General features: G+C 41.8%; 1 long non-coding RNA gene across 1 annotated transcript; it reads left to right on the top strand.

Moving 5' to 3' along the window:
* The first annotated feature begins 547 nt into the window (after positions 1-547).
* On the top strand, positions 548-6886 carry LOC139676067 (uncharacterized). Its single transcript, XR_011698583.1, has 3 exons — positions 548-677; positions 3256-3392; positions 6804-6886. It is a non-coding gene; the product is annotated as an uncharacterized lncRNA (long non-coding RNA).
* Positions 6887-7788: the final 902 nt, after the last annotated feature.

Raw genomic sequence — 7788 nt, 5'->3', positions numbered from 1 at the left:
TATCCCTTCTCTTGGTCCATGCAGCTTCCATTATCAGACCATAATAAATCATATTTATGTTCCCAGTTAATAAGACTGATTACAATGCAGGTTACAGGCATGGGAAAAGCAAAGCAGGTGAAAAGATGTTTTAATGAAAATATGATAAGCAAACAGCTTCTTGTGAACATTTCAGGCTGTTATTTGTAATGATCACAGGCAATTTTTGATACATCTTCCTTAGCAATGGTTTAAGCTGCATAAATTGGCTTGCCACTTTATACGTTGAAATAGGAAGAATCCCAGTGTCCTTCTTATGTTGTCTAGAATCATTATATATATTATAAGCATAAAATGAGTTTAATGTATGTGCTTTGAAAAGAGGGGGAAAACAGAAAATCAGGGAAGACTGATTTTAATGCTTCTCAGAATGATTCTGAAATTTTCTACTCATCTTTGTTACTAACGGTGCATTTTCCATGAAATTTAGGAATGACATGTACTGCTTTCATCTCCTTAAAATTAATATACTGCGCTCTCTGTTTTTCTCAATTTCTTCAAAGTTCTTTTTAGAGCACTGAGCAAAGAAACAGAAAGAAATTCTCCACTGTATGTGTGAGCATATCTGCTATTAATGCAGAGGGGAGTCAAGTATTTGCTTCTACAAGAGAATACACCCCGGTGTTCTACACTAAAAGGTACCCTGTTAAAACAGTGCAATCATGTTTAACTGCAGCACATGTGATGCATTCAAGGGCCAACATGCACAGAGGTTTTTTAAGTGATTTGGGCTTTTTTTTGTTAGAGCAAATGTTCTGATATGATTTTAGCATATAAATGTGTGGAGGGAAGTGGCTGATGGACTGTCTTGCTCTCATCTTGTGAAAAGTCTTATTTTGTTATGTTGAGCATCATACTTTCAAGATGAAGTTGGAAATTTAAGGAATAATTTCTTCCTGCTCATACGTAATTTTGACCAAGTCTTTGAAATTTTACATCACTTGTAGAATGGTGACAAAGACTCCTTGGTGTTGTGTGTCTGTGGGACCTGTTGTGGTCTCTCCTATATCCCTAAAACCACTCCTTAACAAATTTTAAAGCTTTGCATTTGTCTTGGCCCTGGGGAATGACCATGAAATTACCTCGACACTTTTAGGACACTTCAAAAGAGCAGTGCCCACAAAAGAAACAGCAAACTGCTCTTCAAAGGGAGCATACTGATATGACAACAGACGTAGATAATGTACTTCATGATGGAACTGCTTGATACAGAGGAAAACATGTTGTAACTGCCTTCACCATGAAAGGGGTTTAAAAATGCTGCCTGCCAACTCCACAAAAACCAGAGCTGCTATTTCGGTTAAAGGCCAGTGGATTGTATTTTTCACGTCAGTTTTCACTAACCTCAAACATCACTGTTATGACACACTGTCATTTAACCAAACCAGCACTCTGGTGCCATCCAAACAAGCAGGAAAAAAGCAAACACAAGAAAACTTAAATGTCCAATTCATAAGTGGGGGATGCATGTGAATGAACTACTTTTGTGTAATAATACTGATTACTGAAAATGAAACACTTAAAAGAAAATAAACAAAAAGCAGTGCTTTCTGAGCCAGTGGTGTTTTCTTGGCTGGCAATTTCTCTTTGTTCTGTTTCATGACACCAGGCTTAATGGTAGAAGGGGTGTTCTGGGCCAGATGTCAATCACAATGTCTGACATAAACAAAAATAGCTAAAAAGGCATGCCAGCATCTTCCTTTTGTTTTCCCATTAGCTCCATTTTTCTTTTCATAGGCTGACAAAAAATTACTGCCTCCAAGTGAATTCAGTAATGTCACTATACATCTAATATCTAGGAGACCTTTTGTTTTAGCTTTACTGGGCTTAACCACAAAAGACACTTGACATTGACAAAGAATCTGTCAAACATACAGTGATCAGTGCAATGAAACCTCTCATGACAGAAGGGCACTATTCTGCCTCCCCCTTGCCTCCAGCAGCAGCCTGTCTGAGCAAAATATGCTGGAGCACATGTAGCAGCTGAACCATTACAGAGCAGGCCAGAAGCTGAGACGTGTCTTGTTTAAATTGTCATAGCATATTAGTATAATTAAAACCGCCAAAAGAGTAGAAAAGATAGATGGAAATGTTACATTACTTGTTTCTAGAGATTAACCTCCAGCCAGAACTGAAATAAAGAGACACATTTTGGATTTCTTAGAGCCCTGATATGGAAGAAAACAAGCCTGAGAGTACGTCTCTGGAAGTGTGAGACATGAAGTCATAGTTCCTATATTTATACAAAAAAAAAGCAGAAATAGTGTTTCAGACAGACACTGTTTCCTCTGTGATTACAGCTCCCATTGTGGCTGTGCTCTGCAAAGCAGTTGTATCATCCCTCAGCTAACTCCTTTGCACTCTCCTTTGCCTTCGCACCCACAAGGTCTTGACAACCCTTGGCCCTGCTGCTGAGCTGGTGTCCCCACTCTCACCCCTTGTCTTGGTCCTGCTGTTGAGCTGGTGTCCCCACTCTCACCCCTTCCCTTGGCCCTGCTGCTGAGCTGGTGTCCCCACTCTCACCCCTTGTCTTGGTCCTGCTGTTGAGCTGGTGTCCCCACTCTCACCCCTTCCCTTGGTCCTGCTGCTGAGCTGGTGTCCCCACTCTCACCCCTTCCCTTGGCCCTGCTGCTGAGCTGGTGTCCCACTGCCCACCCGCCCCATCGCTGCGCTCGGCTGGTGCTGCAGGTGCTTGCCCCGGAGCAGTGCACCGTGTCCTGGCTGGTGGCTGCAGGGGCCATGACACATGCCCTTCAGTATGGTCAGGAAGTCATCCTGCACAGCTTTTCTACCCTAGGGCTTGCTGGTGCCTGAGGAGGTGAAACAAACACCTCCTGGTTGACCAGCCCTGAGACTGTCCTTGCACACAAGAGAGCCAGACAGGGAGCGAGGAAGGCTTGGATTGCTTCACCTAGGCTGTTTCTGCTTCTCATTGCAGAGGAAGATGTTTGAACAATGGCTTCAATTTAAAATCTGACCTTTCAAATGCCAAGTTTCATTCTTGTTTCTGTGTTGAATGTATAGATAAAAACATACGGCTTTCTAAAACTGACCCTAAAAATTATGTTCTCTTTATCAATAAAATGTTCTACTTCCCATGCATCGTTACCTCTCGTAACTATTCAGGACAAACTTATGACTCAAATTTATAATGATGCTCTGAGTTGTGAGTATGTGGTGAGAAACTGGTGTAAAACCTTCTATGTAACTGTTCAGTTGTAGAAGTTGGAACTCAATTTATCCAGAATCTGAGGAGGACCTGAACTGGCTCTACTAGTCCTGAAAGACGGAAAAAGCAGCACAACTTTCCTCTAACAAAACTGGTACATTCAAGGAGAAGATGCAGGAATCAGGTGGGTCTCATGTTCATTTCTTCTGATATTAATGAACTTCACAGCCCTGCCCCATTTGCTGATTTGTTTTAAGTAGAGAGACATTAAGTAGGAGCCTTAAATTTCAGGTTTTCCCATATTTCCTGTATTTCTCAAATTTAATCTCAGTTAATGACTTCTCCATGTAGGGTTTCTCTTAAATTTCTGGCAGGGCCTGTAAATGTGCATAACTAATAAAAAATATGTTATCTGCATTTAGTGTTGGCTTTTGGAACCCTCACCGCCAAGTCACCTTACCACTGCATCTCCCCTCACATGCATTTCTGTGTAGTGCCAGAGGAATGGAAAACAGCTATGAAGTAAAAGCAGATTCTCCTCCCATTAAAGGCAATGAAAACTATGCTTTTACTTCTACTTACTCATATAATAGCGGGGGAAAATGAAGTGGAAACAAGCACAACAAAACACCTCTGCCAGCTATCTACAAGCTAACCAAAGCTTCCACTAATGAGGCACTCTGGCATTTTGAGAAAGACAGGTTCTTCCAGAAATGGAAAAAATACACCGAGTTTTTCTTTCAGCTCTGAAAGGCTAGTGAAAGAGCAACAAATTTTAATTCAAAAAAGGGATGGCAATCAAACTTTTAATGCTGTCTATGCTATTAAATATCTACAGATGCCCCTATAGTTTCCTGTCAACTAAATGCTTTTACATATTTCTTTGGCAGATATTAAGTATTGATTCTTATCTACCTCACCTAATTATCCACTGTATTTACAGGTTCATCTAAGGTTCATTATGGACATAAAATTCTTGAGAAAGTTAATAATTTCAAATCACAGTAAAAGAATAATTTCCAGGTCAGATTTTCTAAAGACAACTCAATACCATGGACAATAACACAGTCTACTAAACAATACAGTTTGTGGAAAAGATAATAGTACAGATCATGAGATAGCAACAGATTTTACATTATGATTTCCAGATGTCTTTAAGAGCTTAATGCATACAGCATTGGTTCAAGTCTAATCTGCATGGCAGAAATTCAGGTTGTTCCAATTTTCTCCTTACTGGGACTGTGTGGAGGAACTGTCTCCCCAAGGGCTGTAGAGGATAGGTTGGGGTATGCTTTAGTAAGAATACTCACTGCATTGCCAGCTGCTCCTAGAGTACCCAGTGGTATGATGTGCAGCAAAGAAAATGTTTCATATTTGCCTACTGGGACAGCACTGTGCCCAGGTCTTTCTGATAGGTGACATCAGAGCTGGCTGCACACATTGGCCAAGCAGGCAACTACTTAGGGCAGCAAAGTGATCTGTGCTTCCAGAGTGCTGGAGAAGCAGGAGGGCATTGCGCTGCTGCTTCAGAGAGAGGAGTTTGCCTGAACAACAGGGGGAAGTCCGACCTAGCAGTTTCCACATTCTCATCCCATTGCAGAAAGCTGGCAAATCTGCCCCGACCATCAGCCTCACACCTCAGCAGCCCCTTCCCTGCACACTTGCTCCTACATGGACAGAACAGGCCTCCCTGTCCTGTCCCCAGCCCTAACCATTAGAAGCACTGACATTCCCTTTTTCTTACATTGCTGGAAAGACCCGAGTTACAGCAGCCTGTCACAACTGTCAGGCATCTGTGACAACCTGGTTGTATTCTTCTAAGCACTGTGTGTTGATTCACTGGAGAGAGGGTGGAGTTTGCCAAACTGAGACACTCAGAAACTCCTGGGTTGATTGTCTCCACAACAGGAGGGCAGTTTCCCTGCTATTTCCAGGGTGCAGCTTTGGAAGCAAGGTTCCCTGAATATCCACTGTAAAACAATGTATTGCATCAGTTCCCTGAAACCAGGGACTTGGTCAAGTCCACAGTATAGTGGTGTCAAGTGAGAGATGAAATTCTCCCTCCTGTCAGCCTGGAGGATTTTACAGCACTTTGCAGGGCAGCCCAGTATCCTGCTGTGCTCAGAGGGGCCATGGATGTCCAGGAGTTTCTGGTGGGTCTATTTGTGTCTGTAAACATGGGATAGTATTTCCTCTTACACTCCTGCTGGGGAACACGTTACTGGTATGGGTTAGATGGGCTGGATAACAATGCAACAATATGCCGGGACACTGAACCAAGCCTGCCTGAGTTCAAGAAGTGTTTGGACAATGTTCTCAGGCACGTGGTGTGATTCTTGAGGTGTCCTGTGTAAGGCCAGGAGTTGAACTTGATGATCCACATGAGTCCCTTCCAACTCAGCATAATCCATGTTTTTATGATTTGCTTTTCAATTTCAGCACTGTCGGGCTGGGAAGTGAAAAAGAGCTCTGCAAACAGGACAAGTGTCTGACATGACAGTGCAATGCAAAAGAAAAAAAGGCTCAAAGCTACTTTTTCTCCATGGAAATCATGCAAAAATTGTCAGTTTAGGACTTCATGAATTTCTCTCTGGAGTAAAAAATTCAATGAGTGCACAAAAGAGTGTGAGGAAAGAGCATTTTGTCTCCAACCCTGTGCACAAAACCTCCCATGGTTTCAGTGAGGATTTTAGCATCTCTTGCAGTCTTCAAATGTTGTGCTGTGCAAGGATGTGCTTATACATAATTTTGTAATTGAAATGGCATGTTTACTGTTCTATTTCATGCTTGATTGTGTTTTTTAAACACCTTTGCTCATGCTGCTAGAAGTGGGATTATAATTAAAATGTCCTGTTGAACACCTTGTTCAGTTCAATGAAGGCATAATAGAAGTATAAATACTTGTTCTCATTGACTCTGTGATGTCAGCAAAACAAACACAGTAAATCACACATAATCACAGAATATTCTGACTTGGTAGGGACCCACCAGGATCTTCAAGTCCAGCTCTTTGAATGGGATGAAACCAACAATCTTGGTGTCATTAGCACCATGCTCTAACCAACTGAGCTAATCTCAGAGTCAAATGTCATAAAACAAATCTCTCACCAAAATATCTGTGGGATCCCTGGAAAGGGGAAACAGAACCTGTGACTGGGCAAAGAGGGGAATCTCTCTTTTGGTAAAAGGAAATATTTTCAGATACTCCCTGTGATATAGATGTCTTAACTCAGGCACAGAAGGACTGACTGATTGATTGATTGATTGATTGATTGATTGATTGATTTAGCCAGTTATGAGAAAAAAATCAGAGTGGAATTTGTTCCTCTTCTCTCAGTCCCTTGGCCTAAAGACTAGACACTACTTTCTCCTACACTTGCCATTAGGGAATGCCAAGTCTGCTTATGAAGTATTAATGAGAAATTTTTATTTTATTCCTGTTTCCTTAAAAAGTCCACAGATACCCAGACTTAATTTCTTTATGGGGGAGTGAAACTACAACACAAAGTCCAAATGTTTCTAAGTGACTGTCCAGTGGTTTCAGAATTTTTGCATAGCAATAGTGGTTTCATTTTCTTCATGTTTTTTCTTGTAGTCTAAGTTACCATTGATGATGAGATGTCAAACCATTCTGGCCAGCACTTGTTCAGTCTTAAGGAGCTTTAGACTACTTTACAGCTTGAAATTCCAGGTAAGTAGGGATGTTCCAAGATTTAGACTAACTGATGCTTCTTGGGCAATTTACTTGGATACCTTGGCTCAGTTTCCTCCTCTGAAAAATGGGGAGAACAACTTCTGTGTTCTTTGTGCTCTTTGATGTAATAGTAATTTTAATATACTAAATACTAGGCTGTACACTGCACAGAACCCATGAGGTTTTGTGTCCTTTCACTGGCTGAAAGAGGGCTCTCAAAATCAATCCCAGGATGTATAATACTTCTGTGCCAGAGCAGGACTTGCCAGGCAGTAGCTGCCTTACAGGGAAAGCCCACATGACCTTTATGAAGCAGGCAAATAAGCAGACCCAAAGGGTGTGGAAATTCCCTTCTGTGCCCAAGTTCAGTTCCAGCTACTTCAGGCTCAGCAGAAGTTGGGCAGGCAGATGGTTCTCAGGATTTGGTCTTTTGAATGAAAGCTGTGAGGAAGTGACAAAGTAGGAGGGCTTTTTCCCTGGGACAAGAAGCAGGTGGGTACATAGGGCAGTCCAGCCCAGACCAGAGAAAGATTCAGCAGCAGGGACAGGGCTACAGAACATGAAGGACAGAGTAGACAAAAATGTTGTCAAGTGGGATTGCAACAAAAGTAGTTTATTTCTTTGAATGTCTCATTCTATGTACAGGTGCAGCTCTACACACCCACACACGCTGCATTTATTTCAGTGTGTGATCATATAAATACCTGCAGGTGCGACACTGAAGAGATATCCATGCTGAGGCATGAATATGGAGTTCCACACCTGTATTTACTGCCTGGCTTACACAATGAGCTACTGCAGTCAGTGGGTTCTCTTTCCACCTCCCATATGCACTTTAGAACTAAAACTGAAGAAAATTCAGTCCTGGTAACTACATTTAACAGGA

Source organism: Pithys albifrons, chromosome 10 (genome assembly GCF_047495875.1).
Source record: "Pithys albifrons albifrons isolate INPA30051 chromosome 10, PitAlb_v1, whole genome shotgun sequence".
Taxonomy (NCBI): Eukaryota; Metazoa; Chordata; class Aves; order Passeriformes; family Thamnophilidae; genus Pithys; species Pithys albifrons.
This window is presented reverse-complemented; position numbering and strand designations above follow the sequence as displayed.